The sequence below is a fragment of the Oryctolagus cuniculus genome, chromosome 12, assembly GCF_964237555.1.
Source record: "Oryctolagus cuniculus chromosome 12, mOryCun1.1, whole genome shotgun sequence".
NCBI classification, from domain to species: Eukaryota; Metazoa; Chordata; class Mammalia; order Lagomorpha; family Leporidae; genus Oryctolagus; species Oryctolagus cuniculus.
The window spans coordinates 49,062,488-49,085,245 of record NC_091443.1 but is presented as its reverse complement, the minus strand read 5'-3'; the positions used below and the strand labels follow the sequence as shown (position 1 = coordinate 49,085,245).

Sequence of the window (22,758 nt, the reverse complement as noted above, 5' to 3'; positions counted from 1 at the left end):
TGGCTATGAACTCACTCTTCTTCTGGATGTAATTATGGCAACCCTAAATAGTACTCAAGATGAGATGTTGACCAGCTGCAAAATCCTCAGTGGCAGTTTGTACTGATATCCACTTTTTAAAAGTTTTCTTACTTATTCATTTTATTTTGAAAGTCAAAGAGACAGAGAAAGAGAGGGAGAAATAGAGAGATCTTCTGTCTGCTGGTTCACTTCCCGAAAGCCTGTGGGAGCCAGGGCTGGGCCAGGCTGGGGCCAGACACCTTGAACTCCACCCACGTTTTTAATGTGGGTGGCAGAAAGCCAAGTGCTTGAGCATCACCTCAGCATCCAAAGTGTGCATCAGTAGGAAGCTGGATATGAAATGAAGCAGGGACTTAACCTCAGGCCCTCTCCCATGGGGTGCCAGTGTCCCAAGCAGATCTTAAACACTGTGCCAGTTTCCCTGTTGTTTAGCTAATTTTACTGAATACTGAACAGCTGGCATTGTAGTAAACCCTTTAACACATTTCACAGTGTTACAATTTAGCATATTTAAGCCCAACAATAAAAATACATAAGTACTTTCAATATGCACATTTTACAGAGGAGGAAATTCAGTTCCATAAAAAATAACTGACTTGCCTAGGATCACACAGCTAGGGAGGGCAGAGCCATAATTGAAAATAAGACAGTGTGATTCCAGAATCCAAACACTGTACTGTTACTTGAACATACTCACCCGATAGTATCTAGGATAACTGTCATTAATATACCTTTTATAGCATATACATTGACAGAGGATTTTGTGGCTTATCAACTCCACAGATTTCTTCATTGTGGTTCCTAGTGACAGCATTAAGACAATGATTTCTACAGAAAAATTGGTACTCTCCAGTCAAAACAATTATTTAGACCATGCAACTGTTTGAATTTTTCACTCTTTAATACATTTTTGGGCATAAATATTTATATCTCTAGTGAGATTGTTAAGGAATGAAAGGTAGATACACACACACACACACACACACACACACACAAACACACTCAAGCGGAGCACATGCAGGCTTTTGAGAATGGTTTCATAAATCCCAGATCTGTGCAAACCTCTTTTTATGCTTCAGATTGTGTAGAAGGCAAGACTTTGTGTGCAGCCTGGTGGTTTGCTTGCCTTGCCTCTCACCTGTATTGATTGGAAAACAGTGGTAACAGCATCTGATCACATTCTTATGGCTTTCAACTCAGGGCATGATAAAGTTGCAGTGAGTGCAATTTCTTCTGGGAAAATAAAACTTTTGCTTCCTCTCTAGAAATTTGCAAAAATGAATAAAAGCAAAACAAAGCAGAAAAAAAAATGGAGTGAGTTGCTCTGAAAAAATGGGCTCCAATAGAGAAAGTCTTTAAAAAAACATTGTTATCAGATGGAAAATAACACATTTGAATAAATATTTATGTATGCTTCCATAGTTTTCTGGCTTATGCTTCTTCGTGTACCTTGTAGGCAGTTAAAGAAACAACCATAAATCATAAATAAGGAAGAAAATGAACTCCATGAAGTCTCTGATTACTCCATTACTGAAATCCAGCTTAGCAATCATTTCCTTTCCTTCTCAATGTATTTCTGTAAACACTCCAAAACAAACCTGTAGGATTTTTAGAATATATTTAATATAAATGAAAGTAGGACCATGCATAGAACTAGCAAAAAATTAATTCATATTTCCCTCTAGCAAAGAAATATGTGATTGGGAAAAAAAAAAAACTTAAGGAAAAACACCAGTGAAGAATTTAAAATAACTTGAAATAAACGGCATAGGGTGTTTCTATGAGCTATAAAACAACTTAGATGTCTATAGAAAAAGCACTTTAATATTCCTTTTGACCATTTATTTTTGTGTGATCTTAGGAACATAATTTTACCTTGATTTCTTTTGATTAACTGAGCATGAGCCAGGCCAGATGAAGGAATGACAGAAATTAATCTACCAGAAACCAAAATATATGGTTCTGGCTAATATATATATTAGATATATATTAGATATAAACAATCTATCAAGGATGAAGAACTTTCCTATCATAACAGGAACCACCACAGATCATACAGTAGAGCCCAGCTCTTCCCTGTGTAACATTACTTCTTTTTCTCCCAGTTTCACAGAAGAAATCTGAATCCTTTGTGTTACATGATCTTCCAGACATCTCTGCCTTGCCTCTGTGTGTATCTCCTGTGACTAACCTTGCATACATCTCATATATCATGATATTCCATTTGCTCATCTAGTTTAATACAAAAAATCGACTTGTAAATAATAAAACCGCATCATAATCTTATAACAATTTGATCTAGTTTTAATTAAAGAATATAAATAATTTTAAGTAGGTTCAAATGTATAAGAACACCTGATAATTCAAGGTGGTTCTGATGCTTCTTATTGTGAACTTGTAATTTCAAATAAATTCAGTTACTACCAAAAATGTATCTGTGAAATAACTGAATATTGGCTCTATGTTTTAAAAATAAGTTGAGGCTTTTAGAGTGAGTTCACAGCAAGGTGGAAACTCATATCTATTTTTCTCAAATGTGTTAGACAAGGCCACCAGAAACTATGTTAGAGGCTAAAATTAGCCATTGTAATAAAACATAAAGCAATATTGTTTCATACTGTCACTGTATTCCAATATATAATATGTTTTGATAGAATTCAATAGTTTTTATAAGTAGGAATCATTCAAACAGCTGTTTTTTTTCTTTCTATATATATTTGATGCTAAAAAAAAACAGTTTGATAGTCATAGAACTTTAAAAACAATGATATTTACTTAAAAGGCAGAGTAAGACAGATATGCTCTGACTGGTTCACTCTCCAAATACCTGCTACAGCCACGGTTGGGCCAAGCCAAAACCAAGAGCCTGTGACTAAATCCAGGTCTCCCATGTAGGCGGCAGGGATCCAAGTACTTGAATCATCACATACTGCCTCCCAGGATGAGCATTATAGGAAGCTAGAATGGGGAATAAGTTGAGACTCAGCCCAGGGCACTATGATATGACAGGAGATTCCCAAGTGACATCTTAACTGCTGCGCCAAACGCCTGCTCCAGAACTTTTCAATTGAGTGCTTTAGCATAATACAGGAACAGTCTTTATGTAATTACTATGATCAATCAAGCAGAAGGTATAGGGGAGGCAGTTACTGCAAGTTAAGTTTCTGAATGACAAAGTCACATCCCATATCACAGTGCTTGGGATTGAGTCCCATCTCCATTCCAATCCAACTTCCTGCTTATATGTACTCTGGGAGGAATGACGATGGCTTGGTGCTGGGGTTCCTGCCACACACATGAGAGATCTAGATGGAGCTTCTCGTTTCTTACTTCGGCCTGACCTGGCCCTAGCTGTTGCAGGCATTTGGGGAGTGAACTAGCAGATGGAAGATCTCTTTCTATCTCTGCCTATAAAATAAATAAAAAATGACACAAGGTAGAAAGTTATGAAGTATGTATGTATGTATAGAAGACTTGAAATGTTATGTGTTTTCCATTGAATTTAAGGCAGTTTATACATAATGGTTGATGAACAGCTCTTTAAAAAAAAAAAAAAAAAAGCAAAGGTGGTGAAATCAATTCCCTAACCCAGAGAATTTCAAATCAAAGTGACAAATTTTATTGCACATTCGAGACAATGAGGAATACACACACAGCAAGGAATAACCCTAAAATCCAGCATCAAAGTAATTGAAATTAAGATCATCAGTGGAGTGGTAATGGGAGAAAATATCACCATTATTGTTTTCTATGAATTTTTAAACAATAAACACATTCATTTATTGAGTTTAGTGATGATCTCATCTAGAAATGAAACAGTCTTAGGTTCTATGCTTCTAATTTTATACTAGTTAAAATCGCAGTACTATTTGATTCACAATTGATGCCATGGGCCCTTCTTATCCATCAAATCCTGATTTACCAGAATTATTGCAAAAGTCTTTCACATTCCTGTGTACAAGATTTGTAGACTACATGAATCACACAATACATTTATTGTTATTTGTAGACTACATGAATCACACAATACATTTATTGTTATTTTTCAAGAGTATTTAGTCACTTTTGTGTTTAACAGAATACAAGTTCATTAATCTGTCTTGTAGGGTCAGTGTGTTCTGAATTACACGTGGTCTACTACAGTTCTCAGCCTTCCCTGCAGATGGGTTAGTACCATTTGACTAGGCTTGGCCAAAAGACTGTAAGAGCACATGGCATAGGTCACTTTAGGGACAAGACAGTTAGAAACTGCCATACTTACTCCATTTCTCATCTCTCTTCCTACAGTGACGTTAGTGTCTATGCTTTCCAAAAGGCATAGGCATGGAATGTTGGGATGTCACCTGACCTGTTCTGGTCTCTACCTCAGTGAGAAAGGTACCTCTTGTCTTCTGCAAGGCAGCAAAGATTTAAGGTTTATTTGATTCAGCAGCTAGTGCTGATTATGTTGACCAATGCAATAGATAGCACAGTCCTTAAAGACATTTTTGTCATATATTTTTCTCAATCAATAGATACCAAAAGGATGAATAACATCATGTAAGTTTAATTTTTTATTTAAAAGAGACTTTGTATAATAAAAGATAGAAAAACACTAATCTAAACTCTCCAGATTTAATAGCAAAATGCACCATATGTTGAGTTTTAAGATTTTTTAAAAAATCTTTTTATTTCAGAATAATTTTAAGTTTACAAAACACAAGCTGTAAAATAGTACAATGAGTTACCAAATATGCCATACCCAGTTTCCCTATTGTTAACATCAAATGTTAGTATATTTATCACAATCTATAAACCATACCCAGCTTCCTTTATTATTAATATCTCAAGTTTTTGTAATCTATTTGTCACAATTAATGAACCACTTTGAGTTTTCCCTATTCTTTAATCCAGACTTCTCCTATATTTCCCACCACTAGATTACGTTGATTGTTTAGTGACTGCATTGATTTAATAGCACAAAAAATTCTTCAGTGTACTCCTCTTAATGTTTTCTATATGTATTATTAGAAATAAGTATCACTTGGTGCCACGTTAAAGATTAAACTGGAGAATCTGGTCAGAATTAAGGTGTTAACAAGGAAGCATATGAAAATATGCTCAACACCTCTAATTAGGAAAATACAAATCAAAACCACAATGAGGCACCATCCCACACCCACTTAGATGACTGGAAACAAACACAATAAACAGAAAGTAACAATTATCCAGGAGGAGGTAGAAGAATTGAAAGCCTCATGTACCAACAGTAGAATTGCAAAATGGTGCAGTCCCTGTAGAAAATAGTATGATGGTTCCTCAAACAATTAAAAATAGAATTATTATATGACTCAGCAAATCTACTAATGGTTATATATCCAAACAAACTAAAAAGAATTCCCAGACAATTTTATACTCACATTCATAGTGGCACTATTCACAAAAGCCAAAACGTGGAAGCAACCCAAGTTTCTACCAACAGATGAATAAACAGACTGTGATGCAAACATACATTGGAATGCTCTTCGACTTCAAAAGAGAAGAAAACTCTGACACATGTTTCAACATATGTGAACCTTGAGGACATTAAGTGAAATAAGCCAGCCTCAAAAAGTCAAATCCATTTCCAAGAGTTGCTGAGATAGTCAAATTCATAGAGACAGAAAGTAGAATGCTGATTGCAGGGTCGAGGGGCAGGAAGGAGAACAGGGAACCATTGCTTAACGGGTACAGGGTTTCAGTTCTGCAAGATGAAGAGTTTTGGAGCTTGTGCACAACAATGTGAATGGACTGCTAACCTGTATTTTTAAAAATATGTGATGTGGTAAAGATGTGTTATATTTCACCACTATTACAAATAAAAGTACACATGAGGGAAAAGAAATAAGGTGTCAGATTGAACATTTATTCATTTCAGATCAGCAAACAGACAAAACCTTATAAGGACCAAGTGTCAGTCACACAGAGAACACAAGGGGACTGGGACCGTAGAATTTTAATGAGAATAGAACAAGTTAACCTGAAATGATTGCCCAAGTCTGTCAGCATTCTGAAGAACCCAGATCCTGGCCAATTATCCCATTTATGGAAATGACAACATTCTTTACTGAGTTCAAAACTCTGAGGAAAAAAAACTAATCTCTTAATTTGTGTAAATCAGCCTTACTTAATCACTTAACTAATGAATTTTAAAATTTTTACATAATATCTATTAATATTTATGGACTTATATTTCCCCACAATGCTCCTCAAAATGCTAGAATAGCATATCGAAAATAATGTGTTAATTATTACATCCACTTACAGTGAACGTATTTATAATCATGCCTTGAAGAGCAAATTGTTATCCTTCATAATCAGGCCTAACACAGTATCACGGGAGTTGATCTCTTCCTCTCAGAGAGAAACCTGAGTTTAGGTGCTCATATGAGGACACACATAAACACACACATTACATGGCCAGATTCAATCAAGTATTTACTCTGAGCCTGTTATTGTTACGCACGCTATGTTATTGTTTTGCGTGTAGGTCACCTCATCTCATCACAACAAACCTATGACAAAAGGTTGTTATTATTATCAGGATTGTGAGGCACCTAAAGATTTAGGAATTTGCCCAAAATTATATCATCAACTATTGCATGTAGCTTAAATTTCAGCCCAGGCCGGCGCCGCGGCTCACTAGGCTAATCCTCCGCCTAGCGGCGCCGGCACACCGGGTTCTAGTCCCGGTTGGGGCACCGGATTCTGTCCCGGTTGCCCCTCTTCCAGGCCAGCTCTCTGCTGTGGCCAGGGAGTGCAGTGGAGGATGGCCCAGGTGCTTGGGCCCTGCACCCCATGGGAGACCAGGAAAAGCACCTGGCTCCTGGCTCCTGCCATCGGATCAGCGCGGTGCGCCGGCCGCGGCGGCCATTGGAGGGTGAACCAACGGCAAAGGAAGACCTTTCTCTCTGTCTCTCTCTCTCACTGTCCACTCTGCCTGTCAAGAAAAAAAAAAAAAAAAGTGATCTTCTATATTAAAAAAAAAAAAAATTTTCAGCCCAAGCAATAGGACTGGCACCAAACCCTGAACTGTTATTTTATATTACAGCCCTTTTTCACATGTATAGATTTGAGCCTTTTACAAGTATTTGGTTCTTAAAAAAAAAATCCAACCTATCATGATGGAAAAAGGAAAATAAGCACCACCAGCAACAAAAATAAACTCCACCACACAAAAAGAAATACGTGAACGTCACCAAAAAAATAGTTTCCTAAACTCAAATTGCTCTTGGATGCATTTAAAAGTTAGTGGCTAGCTTCTGTCAACCTGAAAGTTGGAGAAAAACTAGACTTTTTAGAAAAGGCCAGTTTATAATGTTTTGCCTGAAATGGCAGAACATTGGCTTATGAACGGAGTTAATTAGTTGAGGAACTTAGGTTGTACTCCGGGCCCCGCCACTAACTGGCGCTTATATTGCAAATATCTGTGGCTATTTTTGTGCCTCAGTTTCCTCTTTTGAGAGGTGAGAGGACACACTAGATGATTTCTAAAGCTTCTTCCACTGAAACTTGAGGCAATTTTATGAATGTGGTGGATGGGGGGAAGATCAGGGTTGGGGAATCTACAGGGAGATGGAAAAGGGGTTCACCTTAAATTTGATATATATCAGCTTTTTTTGAAACTGAGGAACAATCTATCTCCATGCTGAATTTTTGTGGAGTCATTTGTTTCATTTTAATAAAAGTTTATATCCATAAGTGAACGCAGGGGCTGCCTAAGGAGAAAGCAGTATGACTGAAAGAAGTCATTAGCTTTCTCCTGCTGCTGTGCCACTGGTACCTGAGACTCAGCTTGGAGAGGAGCCCTCTCTTCAGCCAGAATTCCTTTCTCCCTTCCCATCCGCAAACACATGGGAGGTGATAGCGTGATGAAAGGAGAATGCATGTAGAATCCAGAATATGGGACTCAGAAATAAGTGGGTAAATGGTCTTTGGTTTCTGAGGATCATATAGAATGCTCATGAATAGTAGAAAAGCAACAGGAATGAAGTATATGTTTTTCTTGTCACCACTGCATGGTGAAAGGAGTAAGAGCAAAACTAGAACCACCGGGACAGATTATATCCCTGTGTTATCACGAGTTTTTATAGCAAAGCAACATATCCAAAGACACTCAGACAAACGAGGAAAGTCTGGTCCACATGAAACAAAATGTGTTAAGGTAACTGGCATCAGATAAGAGTGTAAGCAGCCAGAGTGAGCTTCTGGCCCTAGGTTACTCTTATATATTTCTCAAAAAAATCTAGGTAGTATTTGGGCACACAAAAAATTACTGCATGTAAGTGTCTGTCATGGAACAAATGCATGACCCTTTAGCTCCCAAAATGTGACTGCAAGTGCTATGACTCCTGTTGATTATGAAGGTCCCCCAACCCCGACCCCTGCCATATGCTCGCTCTGTTCCAACTCTTCCCATGGCTCTTCATTTAAAATCAATGGGTAACTACTCTTCCCTGTTACTCCTGTTTGACATTTGGCTATCCCTATGCCTCTAAGTAGAAGTACAACCTTAATATTTGATGGGCTAAAGGTATTCCTTGCTTGAATCTCTGGTGTCTCCTCTCTCACCTTCTCACTCTTGGCTATTCTGAGCTCTCTTTCTCTTTCCCTCCCCTCCCCCTCTCTCCTTACCTCCCTTCCTCCCTCTCTCCTTACCTCCCTTCCTCCCCCTCTACCTCCCTCCCTCTCTATCCTCTATCATCTGTCCTCTCTCTCCACTAGGTCTGAACCCTTCTAAGTCTTGGTTTTCGTTACTGAGATTTAGTCGCTACTTCAGAATGTAAACCTGAGCCTTTATATTCTCATAGTTATAAATCCTGTCGTGTCACGTGATCTTTGTTCTTCTCCAGTAACTCTCCATCTGCTTTCCACTTACATAAATGAAGTTGTCTTTGCTTACTGTTCAATTCTCTGAAGCTCATATTGTCACGAATTTACTCAGTTGTAGACTTGCCATTAAAAACTCAAGAAGCCAGAAGAATCAAATAAGACCTTTTTTTTCATTTTCCCCTTCCCTTCGACCATATTAGTCATGAAAAAGAAGAAAGAAATACTTAGAATGTATTCGTAAGTGGGAGATCAGTATGATCCTGCTTATTAACCTTATAATGCAGTCATTCTCTACGTTTCTCTTTTCACTTGATGTGTCCTTTAAATAAGTTAACCCTGTTGTTTTCCACATATCAACAATGTTAAGTAGGATCAGAGCTCAAGGTAACATCTCACATAGCATGATATTCATATTTTGTAGTTTAAAAGAAAGTTGCAGGCTCCTATTAAACAACAATAAATCATTTCTGAAATATAAGTCACAAGACTGTATGAGACTTATGTGGTAAATTGAAATGTTTGTGGGAGTGTGTATTATGTTTTAATTCCTTTTCTCCATGAACATTTTGAAATTCCTACATGTAGATTTTGTTCTCCATTCACAGAACCATTGCTTTCATTAGACTGTTCTCAAGAACTATCTTTTCAAGTCTTACGTATATCTCAAGAGTGAAATATCAACCTCTTTGATAATGAAGGAGCCAGTAATTAATACCATTTCTCTCTCTAGAACCAGTTAAGAAGATTTGGGGCCAGGTTCAAGAGGGGCAATTATCCTGGGTCTTCTCTCTGGAGCGTTACTGACTAGGGGTTAATTGGTGACCTTTCTGACCTCCATGGCTTCATCTGGCATATAAAGTTTGCAGTCTAGAGAGGACCATCGCCAAGTTCATAGAATGGGCACATTATGTCAAGTATTTTATGCCTCAGCACATACATCTGTGCCTTGCAGTGTGCTGAGTTGCTATAATTGGATCTGTACTCTCTGTCTATGTAGGTCAGTTGAAGCACAGGCATTGACAAAAGAAACATTTCCTCACCCATATGCATGCTGTTCAAGGGCACATTGTTTGACAGAATAGGGAGGGACTAAGTGGAAATGAGATCCATCTATTTACTATTGCTTTGTATAGATAGAGAAGACTTCTCCTAGGCAATTATATTGCGAAGAAATGCTTTGGAATAAATTAACCAGATGAGAGAATAGAGTTAAGAAAAAAAATGGGAGAAAAATACACAAGGAACGAATAGGAGATCAATATATCATAGAAGGCAGAGAAAATGATTAATAGCAGAAAAAGGGAATAAAACACAAGGAGAAATATGGGAGGGAAAGAAGGCAGGAGAAAAGGTTTCTGTGGAAGCCTTTCCATATATCACATGCAATAAACAATTTTATGAATTTGGAATGTGATATCATGCTTTATTCAACCATGTTTCTGAATACATAGAGCCACTTCAGCTTCTTCCAATCTGAGTTTATGTATTAGGAAGTACAATACGAATCCACTTAGAACCCAGAGTTTTCTCTTGTTGTCCCTCCAGTCTTATGGAGCTAAAAAAAGTTGGAGCAAGAGAAGCATCCATGCTAGGCCTTATTAAGAAAGTTTTAAGATTTCTTTGGAGGATTCTAATTCCCCTGCAGTCACATTTCATATATATCTTGTAGAACAAGTGGTAAACCTGGGGGAAGAAATAGATTATAGAAGAGATTTAGATGGACTATAACATTATGATTAGTCAAGTTGTTCTGAAAATAAAATGGATAATTTCAATCTGATCTTGTTCATTTCAAGATATCTTCAAATTAAACTCTGAATGTTCAGTTCATTCATAAAATATTTCATCTTGGGGTTGGCATTGTGGCACAGCAGGTTAAGCTGCTGCCTGCAATGCTGGCATCCAGTATGAGCACTGGATCAAGTTGTGGCTCCTCCACTTCTGATCCAGCTCCCTGTTGATGCAGCTTGGAAATGCAGCAAAGCATGGCCAAGTGCTTAGGCTTGGTCACCCATGTGGGAGACCCAGATGTAGTTTAAAGTCCTTGGCTTCAGCATAGCTCAGTCCTGGGTGTTGAAACCATTTGGGGAGTGAACCAGTGGATGGAAGACCTCTTTCTCTGCCTCTCCTCTCTCTGTGTAATTCTGCCTTTCAAATAAATAATCATTTTTTTAAATTACACCTTAAAGTGCTTGAAATCATGATATTTTTCAATTAAGAGAACTTTCATTTTTTTTCTAGCTGAAAATTTAATAATTTCAAACTTTCCAGCATTTACTTCTAATTCCACAATGGTATATGTGTGCTGAATGTAACTTCAGAGAGATTAGTTGCTATTAGTACCATTTTGGGTCCAATATGGCACAAGTAATTATCAATAAATGTGTCTTATTATTATATCACAGTATACCCAAGCCCCAAAACTGGAATCATGTGAAAAAATTTAAAGGCCCCTATTTACTTTTTGATATACATAGCAAGAAAAATTTTTTTAAAAATCATAGAAGCTTAATATTACATACTATCTTTTAATTTTTATAATAAATTCATTATAGTATTGCACGTGCTTAAGAATACAAACTTTAGGGGATAGCATTGTGGTGTAGAGGATAAAGCTGCCACTTGCAGTGCTGACATTCCATAAGGGCACTGGTTCCTGTCCCAGCTGCTCTACTTCTAATCTAGCTCCCTGTTAATGCACCTGGGAAAACAGCAGAAGATGGCCCAAGCACTTGGGCCCCTGTACCCATATGGGAGACCTGGAAGAAGCTCCTGGCTCCTGGCTTTGGTCTGAGGAGCCCTTGCCATTTTGTGCTCATTTAGGGAACAAACCAGTGGAGGGAAGATTCTCTCTCTCTCTTTCTCTCTCCTCTCTTTCTCTCTCTGCCCACCCCCCCCCTTTGTAACACTGACTTTCAAGTAAACATAGTAAATCGTTTAAAAAAAACTTTGATGTTATAACTGGATGTGAAAATTGCCCTGACTCTAGTTATATGTGAAATAATTTTCTTCAATTCTCCACTTTTTATTTTTCTCTCTGCAATGTGGAAAAACAATCTTTTATATCAGGAGTTACTTTTTTTTTTTTTTTGATAGGCAGTTAGTGAGAGAGAGAGAGAGACAGAGACAAAGGTTTTCCTTCTGTTGGTTCACTCCCAAATGGCTGCTACGGCCAGCACCTGCGCCGATCCGAAGCCAGGAGCCAGGTGCTTCCTCCTGGTCTCCCATGGGGTGCAGGGCCCAAGCACTTGGGCCATCCTCCACTGCACTCCCTGGCCACAGCAGAGGGCTGGCCTGGAAGAGGAGCAACCGGGACAGAATCCGGCGCCCTGACCAGGACTAGAACCCCGTGTGCCGGCGCTGCAGGCGGAGGATTAGCCTAGTGAGCTGCGGCACCGGCCAGGATTTACTTTTTAAGTGTTATTTTATTTATTTAAAGCCTTCAGTTTAATATCCTTTATATGATGAATGCACAATAAATATTAAGTAATATTTTTACTAATATCCCCTTGCTTCTTTTCCCTTATTGTTAACGTAGTAAAGATATATCTTATCTTTATGGTTAAAAAGCTTTTAAAAACTGTTAAGAATCTCTGGAATAGATACTTTTGATATTTCTTAAATTAATAAGCACTTGAGCTCATCAAGAAAATCTGACAGAACATTTCCATTCCTCCAAGGCTTGATGTTGGAACCATAGGAAGCTGCCATGAAATTTCAATGATATGAAAAACATAATCAAAAAGTCTTAACTTTGTGGAAAAGAATTAACATCATCTTAGAGTTTGCATAGAAGAGACACACAGTTAAAAAGAGTACAACTTTAAAGTCATGCAGGCTAAGCTTTTTATCTCATTTTCACCACTACATGTGTGGCATCACAAAGCTAGTTAAGCCTATTTCCTCGGCAGTGAAATGCAGAGGACAATTACATTTTATACAAGAAATTAAATGATATAACGTATTTAGTAAATGTATGTTCTTTGAAAAGTACTGTCACCTAGTAAGTATCCAATAAAAGATAATTAAAGTAGTATAGTATCCAAGAATGATGCCACCTCGCATAGTGACAAGTGTCTCCTAGCCAGCAGCATGCCCATTTCAAGCCTCCTGCATCAAATGTATATGTGGTTTCATGGTAATTTCTGCTATAGAATCAACGTTTGTAGCACTAAAACAAATATAACACTTCTCACATTAATTTTATAAAATAGCAACTAAGGAAAATATAGTGAAACAAGAAACTGCTGGTAGAATTTCAAATTTTTAGTGTGCCAGTGATAAACTTATTAATATATAACTATAAATAGGAAATTATGGTGATATATGTTTAGAGTAATGTTATAGACATTAAATTAAAATGAAATTAGATTGGCAAAAAATAAATTGCTAAGAGCCTATAATGAGTTGTGTATGATCATGTGAATATGTTTTCATGTGTGTTTCAAACATAAAAGCAAACAAAATAATCAAAAGCTTTGAAAAGCAGTGCAACTAATTTGATGGCAGAAAACCAACCACTCTAGTTAATTTACATGTTTTCAATAACGGCAAGTGACATTTTATTCAGAAGACTGGAACTTACAAAGTAAAATTTTGAAGTTACCATGATGTAGAAGAACAGAGTCCCAGAGAAATGTGGGACAACACTGAGCATCCCAACATGGGCGAATTGGGCTGACTCTTCTGCTTACTCAAATCTATTCCTGAGCCCATCTAGTGAAATTTTTAAACTCTTTAAAATATTTTTCTTTTTTTTTTTATTTTTTGACAGGCAGAGTGGACAGTGAGAGAGAGAGACAGAGAGAAAGGTCTTCCTTTTTGCTGTTGGTTCACCCCCCAATGGCTGCCACGGCTGGCACGCTGCGCAGGCGCACCGTGCTGATCCGATGACAGGAGCCAGGTATTTATCCTGGTCTCCCGGGGGGTGCAGGGCCCAAGCACTTGGGCCATCCTCCACTGCACTCCCTGGCCACAGCAGAGAGCTGGCCTGGAAGAGGGGCAACTGGGACAGAATCTGGCGCCCCGACCAGGACTAGAACCCGGTGTGCTGGTGCCGCAAGGCAGAGGATTAGCCTGGTGAGCCGCGGTGCCAGCCAAAATATTTTTCTTTACCCAGTCATTAGTTAATGGACATCTGGGTTGATTCTATATCTTAGCTATTGTGAATTGAGCTACTTTAAAATGGGGGCACAGATAACTCTTTCATATGCTGGTTTCATTTCCTCTGGGTTAATTTTCCAGGCGTGGAAGGCCCAAATCCTGTGGTAGGCCTATCTTCAGATTTCTGAGGAATCTCTGCACTGTCTTCCACAAGGATTGGACCAGCTTACATTCCCACCAGCTGTGCCTCAGGGTACCTTTCCCTCATGTCCTCACTAGCATTGTTGTTTTTTGATGTTAGAGTGGTAGCCATTCTAACTGGGGTGAGGTGAAGCCTCATGGTGGTATATATTTGTCTTTCCCTGATGGCTCATGATCCTGAGCATCTTTTCTGTGTCTGTAAGCCATTTGTGTTTCATCCTTTGAGAAATGTCTGCTGATGTCCTCAGCCCATTTCTTAACTGGATGGCTTATTTTGTCACTGAGTTTACATGATGGAATACTACTCAGCCATAAAAAAGAAATGAAATCCTGGATGCAATTATTAGAGACCATTATGCTTAGTTAAATAAACCATTCCTAAAAAGACAGATATCATGTGTTCTCCCTGATGTGTGGTAACAGAATACAAAAAAATGCAATGTGTATGAGTGAAATCAACATTTTGAGATTTGATTATTGTGTAAAACCTTGAGGAATAGTAGTTTTTCTACTTACTACTTTTTGAATTCTTTATTTAGTGGAGGGTTCAGCTTGGCTTAAAAAGTAAATTGAAAATATGTGATTGTAAAAGTTAAAAGAAAAATAAGAAAGGAAGAGGGAGGGTAGGAGTAAGGGGAGGGGGAGAGGGTGGTAGGAAGCATCATTGTGCTCTTAAAACTGTTTATAGGAAATACATTGAATTTGGTCCCTTTATATAAATAAAAAATAGAATTGGAGAAAAACATTTCTTCTATTCTCCCGGTCTCTCTCTCTATCTCTAACTCTACCTCTCAAATTAATTAATTAATCTTTTTAAAATAATATTTCTTCTATCCCTTTCTCTCTCTTCTCCTCCTGGTACTCATATGTTTGTACACTTAATGTTTCCTCGTATTTCTGTAAGATTCCGTTCATTTCTTTTCATTCTTTTTTCTAAGTATTTTCTTTTTTATTCTACTATACATAAGATTTTCTTGATTTCTTTTTCAGCTTATTAAATATTATTGCATCTACTGTGCTGATTTTGTATATAGCAACTTTACTACATTTGTTTATTAGTTCTAGTAGTTTTGGTTTAAGTTTTAAGGTTTTCTATATATAAGATCATGCTGTCTCTAAACAAAGACAATTTCGTTTCTTTTCAATTTTGATGACTATATTTTTTCTTGCCTATTTGCTCTAGCTAAGACATCTACTAATGTGTTGAATATAAATTACAAGCATGGATATCATTGTCTTGCTCCTGATCTTAGGGAAACAGTTGGAAATTTTTCACCAATAATTATAATATTAACTGTGGGTTTGTCAAAAAAGACCTTTATTGAGATCAAGAAACTCCACAAAAACAAAACCAACAATCCACTTAAGAGATGGGCCAAGGACTTCAATAGACATTTTTCAAAAGAGGAAATCCAAATGGCCAACAGGCACATGAAAAAATGTTCAAGGTCACTAGCAATCAGGGAAATGCAAATCAAAAGCACAATGAGGTTTCACCTCACCCCGGTTAGAATGGCTCACATACAGAAATCTACCAACAACAGATGCTGGCGAGGATGTGGGGAAAAAGGGACACTAACCCACTGTTGGTGGGAATGCAAACTGGTCAAGCCACTATGGAAATCAGTCTGGAGATTCCTCAGAAACCTGAATATAACCCTACCGTTCAACCCAGCCATCCCACTCCTTGGAATTTACCCAAAGGAGTTTAAATTGACAAACAAAAAAGCGGTCTGCACCCTAATGTTTATTGCAGCACAATTCACAATAGCCAAGACCTGGAACCAACCTAAATGCCCATCAACGGTAGACTGGATAAAGAAATTATGGGATATGTATTCTTTAGAACACTATACCGCAGTAAGAAACAATGAAATCCAGTCATTTGCAACAAAATGGAGGAATCTGGAACACATCATGCTGAGTGAAGTAAGCCAGTCCCAAAGGGACAAATACCATATGTTCTCTCTGATCGGTGACAACTGACTGAACACCAAAAAGGAAACCTCCTGAAGTGAAATGGACACTATGAGAAATGGTGACTTGATCAGCATAGCCCTGACTGTTAATGGACAACTTAATACATTATCCCTCTTAGTATTTTTTTGTCTGTTCTACTTAATATGACTGGTTTAATTCTGTAATTATCACACAGTTATTCTTAAGTGTTGAAAATTAACTGAAATGTGATCCCTGTTAAACATAAGAGTGGGAATAAGAGAGGGAAGAGATGTATAATTTGGGGCATGCTCAGGCTGACTTGCCCCAATTGGTAGAGTTGGAAACATACCAGGGGATTCCAGTTCAATCCCATCAAGGTGGCATGTGCCAATGCCATCTCACTATTCCAAGTGATCAATTTCAGTTCACAATTGATCATAATCAAAGGACTAAGAGTCAAAGGGAGCACATAAACAAGTCTAGTACCTGCTAACACTAACCGATAGAATAAATAAAGGGGAGAGTGATCCAACATGGGAAGTGAGATACTCAGCAGACTCATAGAATGGCGGATGTCCTAAATAGCACTCTGGCCTCAGAATCAGCCCTTAAGGCACTCGGATCTGGCTGAAAAGCCCATGAGAGTATTTCAGGCATGGAAAGCCAAGACACTCTGGCAAAAGATCTCTGTGAGTGAGATCCCAGTGGAAAGAACAGGTCTTCAAAGAAGGAGGTGCCTTTCTCTGAAGGGAGGAGAGAACCTCCACTTTGACTATGACCGTGTCTAAACAAGATAAGAGTCGGAGAACTCAAGGGGCTTCCATAGCCTTGGAAACTCATGACTGGTGCATAGGGAGATTACTGATGCCATAAACAGGAGTGTCAATTTGTAAAGTCAACAACAGGAGTCACTGTGCACTTACTCCTCATGTAGGATCTCTGTCCTTAATGTGCTGTGTATTGAGGCTTAATGCTATAACGAGTACTCAAACAGTATATTTCACTTTGTGTTTCTATGGGGGTGCAAACGATTGAAATCTTTACTTAAGGTACACTAAACTGATCTTCTGCAAAAAAAAAAAAAAAAAAGAAATTATCAATTCCCAACTTGACTCTCACTGGGATTAAACATGACAATAGGTCTGCTCTGATTTCATCATCATTTAAAAAAAATCATCTATTATTTTTCACTTTATGTTTCTGTGTGGGAGCAAACTGTTGAAATCCTTACTTAATGTATACTAAGTTGATCTTCTGTATATTAAGATAATCAAAAATGAATCTTGATGTGAATGGAAGGGGAGAGGGAGTGGGAAAGGGGAGGGTTGTGGGTGGGAGGGACGGTATGGGGGGGGAAGCAATTGTAATCCATGAGTCATACTTTGGAAATTTATATTCATTAAATAAAAGATTAAAAATAAATAAATAAATAAATATATTCAGTTAAAAAAAAAGACCTTTATTGTGTTAAGATGCATTCTTTGTATAATTATTTGTTGAGAATTTTCATCGTGAACTGATGAATTTTTTCAAATGCTTTTTCTGAATCTATTCAGAGGATCATGAAATTTTTGCCTTTTACCTGTTAATGTGGTTTATCACATTTATTACTTGACTACGTTGAACCATCTTTCCATCACATGGATAAATCCCTCTTCATAATGGAGTATGATCTGTTGAATACTCTGTTGAATTCAGCTTGCTAGTTGTTGAGGATTTGGCACCTATGATCATTAGGCATATTGGTCTTTAATTTGCTTTTTGTGTAGTGCCTGTGTCTGGCTTTAGTACCATGGTAATGCTAGTCTCATAAAAGTAGCTCTCCTCTTCAATTTTTTAGAAGCGTTTAAGAAGGATTGATATAATTCTTCTTTAAATATTTGATAGAATTGAGTCATAAAGCTATCAGGTCCTTGAGTTTTCTTTCTTTCTTTAAAGATTACTTATGTGAAAGTCAGAGATACAGAGAGGGAGAGGCAGAGAGGGAGAGACCTTGCAGCCACTGCTTCACTCCTCAAATGGCTGCAACAGCCAGGGCTGAGCCAGGCCAAAGCCAGAAGCTAGGAGTGTCTTCTGGGTCTCCTATGTAGGTGGCAGGGCCTCAAGCACTTGGGTCTTCTTTTGCCTTCCTCAAGCCATTGTCAGGGAGCTGGATCAGAAGTGGAGCAGCTAGCCCCGGCTCCGTGGCTCACTTGGCTAATCCTCCGCCTAAAGCACCGGCATCCCATATGGGCGCCAGGTTCTAGTCCTGGTTGCTCCTCTTCCAGTCCAGCTCTCTGCTGTGGCCTGGGAGGGCAGTGGAGGATGGCCCAAGTGCTTGGGCCCCTGTACCCGCATGGGAGACCAGGAGGAAGCTCCTGGTTCCTGGCTTCGGATCGGCGCGGTGCCAGCTGTAGCAGCCATTTGGGGGGTAAACCAATGGAAGGAAGACCTTTCTCTCTGTCTCTGTCTCTGTCTCTGTCTCTGTCTCTCTCACTGTCTGTAACTCTACTTGTCAAATAAATAAATAAATAAAATCTTAAAAAAAAAAAAAGAAGTGGAGCAGCCAACACTTGCACCACCCACCTTACAGGATGCCAGTGCTGTTATCAGTGGCTTAACCCACTGTACCACAGCACTGGCTCCTACACTATTCTTTAGTGAGATATTTTGTTTTGGACTTGTTTTATGTATCTGAAAGGCAGAGTAAGAGGCAGAGGGAGATGGAGAGAAAGAGTGAAGGAGGAATGGACAGGGAAGGGGGAGGAGGGAGGGAGGGAGGGGCGGGGAGAGCTTCCACCAACTGGCTCACCCCTCAAGTGGCTGCAATGGCTGACTGGGCCAGGCCAAAGCTAGGAGCCTAGAACTCCACCTAGGTCTCTCCTGTGGGTGTGGGGACCCAAAGACTTGAGCCGTCTTCTACTTCTTCCCCAGAGAACTGGATCAGAAGTGGAGAAGCTGTGGCTCCAACTTGGGCTCCGACTTGGGATGCCAGCATCGCAAATAGAGGCTTAACCCATGTGCCACAGCACTGGTCCCTTTGATGGAAGAGTTTTTTTTTTTTTTTCCATCTTCTACTCTTTAATTTTTTTAATTTTTATTTAATGAATATAAATTTCCAAAGTACGACTTATGGATTACAATGGCTTCCCCCCCATACCGTCCCTCCGACCCTCAACCCTCCCCTTTCCCACTCCCTCTCCCCTTTCATTCACATCAAGATTCATTTTTGATTCTCTTAATATACAGAAGATCAGCTTAGTATACATTAAGTAAGAATTTCAAGTTTGCTCCCACACAGAAACATAAAGTGAAAAATAATAGATGATTTTTTAAATGATGATGAAATCAGATCAGACCTATTGTCATGTTTAATCCCAGTGAGAGTCAAGTTGGGAATTGATAATTTCTTCTTCTTTTTTTTTTTTTTACAGAAGATCAGTTTAGTATACATTAAGTAAAGATTTCAACAGTTTGCACCCCCATAGAAACACAAAGTGAAATATACTGTTTGAGTACTCATTATAGCATTAAATCTCAATGTACAGCACATTAAGGACAGAGATCCTACATGAGGAGTAAGTGCACAGTGACTCCTGTTGTTGACTTTACAAATTGACACTCCTGTCTATGGCATCAGTAATCTCCCTATGCTCCAGTCATGAGTTTCCAAGGCTATGGAAGCCCTCTGAGTTCTCCGACTCTTATCTTGTTTAGACAAGGTCATAGTCAAAGTGGAGGTTCTCTCCTCCCTTCAGAGCAAGGTACCTCCTTCTTTGAAGACCTGTTCTTTCCACTGGGATCTCACTCACAGAGATCTTTCATTAGGGTTTTTTTTTTTTTTTTTTTTTTTTTCCAGAGTGTCTTGGCTTTCCATGCCTGAAATACTCTCATGGGCTTTTCAGCCAGATCCGAATGCCTTTAGGGCTGATTCTGAGGCCAGAGTGCTATTTAGGACATCCGCCATTCTATGAGTCTGCTGAGTATCTCGCTTCCCATGTTGGATCACTCTCCCCTTTATTTATTCTATTGGTTAGTATTAGCAGGTACTAGACTTGTTTATGTGCTCCCTTTGACTCTTAGTCCTTTCATTATGATCAATTGTGAACTGAAATTGATCACTTGGACTAGTGAGATGGCATTGGTACATGCCACCTTGATGGGATTGAATTGGAATCCCCTGGTATGTTTCTAACTCTACCATTTGGGGCAAGTCAGCTTGAGCATGTCCCAAATTATACATCTCTTCCCTCTCTTATTCCCACTCTTATGTTTAACAGGGATCACATTTCAGTTAAATTTCAACACTTAAGAATAACTGTGTATTAATTACAGAATTAAACCAGTCATATTAAGTAGAACAGACAAAAAAAATACTAAGAGGGATAATGTATTAAGTTGTTCATTAACAGTCAGGGCTATGCTGATCAAGTCACCGTTTCTCATAGTGTCCATTTCACTTCAGGAGGTTTCCTATTTGTTGTTCAGTCAGTTGTCACCGATCAGGGAGAACATATGGTATTTGTCCCTTTGGGACTGGCTTATTTCACTCAGCATGATGTGTTCCAGATTCCTCCATTTTGTTGCAAATGACTGGATTTCGTTGTTTCTTACTGCGGTATAGTATTCTAAAGAATACATATCCCATAATTTCTTTATCCAGTCTACCGTTGATGGGCATTTAGGTTGGTTCCAGGTCTTGGCTATTGTGAATTGTGCTGCGATAAACATTAGGGTGCAGACCGCTTTTTTGTTTGCCAGTTTAAATTCCTTTGGGTAAATTCCAAGGAATGGGATGGCTGGGTCGAATGGTAGGGTTATATTCAGGTTTCTGAGGAATCTCCAGACTGACTTCCATAGTGGCTTGACCAGTTTGCATTCCCACCAACAGTGGGTTAGTGTCCCTTTTTCCCCACATCCTCTCCAGCATCTGTTGTTGGTAGATTTCTGTATGCGAGCCATTCTAACCGGGGTGAGGTGAAAGATGGAAGAGTTTTGATTACTGATTCACTCTCCTTACTCATTATTGGTCTGTTCAGATTTCGTATTTTTTCATAATTTAGTCTTGGTAGATTCTGTATTTGTCTAGATTATGACACCTACCATAAACTATCTTTTTCTAAGCCCCACATTTGGGCATCATCTTGGGTAGTGTATGCTGTTCTAGCATGCACTTTTCTCCCTGCATATGGGTCACACTCTCGTGTTTCTTTGCAAAGCCTGTTTTCTTAATCTATTCTATAGTATCATGTAGCAATTGTGAATGTTGCTCTCCCTTCTACTGCTTGTTATTTGCTGGTCTGCCTGTTTTAATGATTGATTTTGCTTATTTGAAAAGCAGAGGTACAGAGAGAGATAGAGGAGGAGAAAAGACGTCTTTTATCTACTAATTCACTTCCCAAATGACTGAAATGGTCGGGTATGGGCCAGACAGAAGCCAGGAGTCAGGAATTCCATCCTTGCAAGGTAGCAAGAGCCAAAGAACTGGGTTATCTTCTGCTGCTTTTCCAGGCAGATAAGCAGAAAGCTGATCAGAAATGGAGCAGCCAGCACTTGAAACAGTTCTAATATAGGATGATGGGATGTCCATGTTGTCCACCATGCCTGCTAGTGTATTCTTAAGTGACATGGCTGGACGAGTTTATTGAATACTATTTCCCACAAGTTTACCTCCTCTAATACAGCTTTTCAGAGTACATAGGATTGTGTACATAGACAATTGTCTTTACCATCAGGGATGTCTATGGTTTTAGCCAGCCTGCCTTTCACTGTCTCTTTCCCTGATCTCCTCATTAAACTTCCAAATGGTTTGAATGGCTTGAATCAGTTTCTGATCCCGAGGCTCTGTCTTTCTCTTCCCGCTTCCCTTACGCCCAAAGCTTGCTCTAAGCCATACCCCTAAGCATGAAGTCAGCAATTCTGCCTCCTTCCATGAACATCAGTGCTTCTCAGGTTTCAGCTTGCATTCCCCTTGCACATTTTGTACTTATTAACCTTACAGCTTTTGCTGCCTATATTTGAAGACCAGTGGGCCCATGGTTCACCCCAACTCACCACTCTATGTGTCGGTTGTACACAAAACTGTGTATTACATTTTGAGGCAAACTATGGCTTTATGATCATGTGTTTAACATTTTATAAAGTATTACTGTGTGTCTACAGAATAAGGAAAGGGATTATATTTAATGTGAACTGTGTTACCCTCATTGAAATGCTACAACATGTTTTAAGAACCCAAATATTACTTGATGTACTATTCATAGGTCTCTCTATGGCACAGATGTTCAGTCTAGAGGGCATACTCACTAAGTAGGGAGCAGCTGATACCAAGATACTACTGTTGGGACCAGGGCAAATCTGAGTTTATAACATTCCATATGATTTGGCTGTAACACTCAATACAATGCCAACACTTCTGGGTAGGTTAATTTCCTATTCTCAGTTGAAAATATATTCTAGAATCTAAAGCAGTATTTCTCTAACTGTGATCTTTAGAGTATCAAAAATCCTACGACTTAATTTTAATATTAACCATAGAAGTCAAAATAAATATACTCTGAATTATCCAGTTGCTGACTTTAAAATTAAAGACTCCCAGGTCATTTCAATGCTCATGCTGTATGTATGTATATACTTTACAAGCGTGTAAAAAAGTAAAAAGGA

General features: G+C 38.6%; 1 long non-coding RNA gene across 1 annotated transcript in view; it reads left to right on the top strand.

Moving 5' to 3' along the window:
• Positions 1-4,579, top strand: part of LOC127483804 (uncharacterized) — a 55,197-nt gene extending 50,618 nt beyond the window's left edge. Inside the window, exon 3 of the long non-coding RNA XR_007910513.2 lies at positions 4,309-4,579. This is a non-coding gene — a long non-coding RNA (uncharacterized lncRNA). The remainder of the gene's footprint in view (positions 1-4,308) is intronic.
• The last annotated feature ends 18,179 nt before the right edge of the window (positions 4,580-22,758 follow it).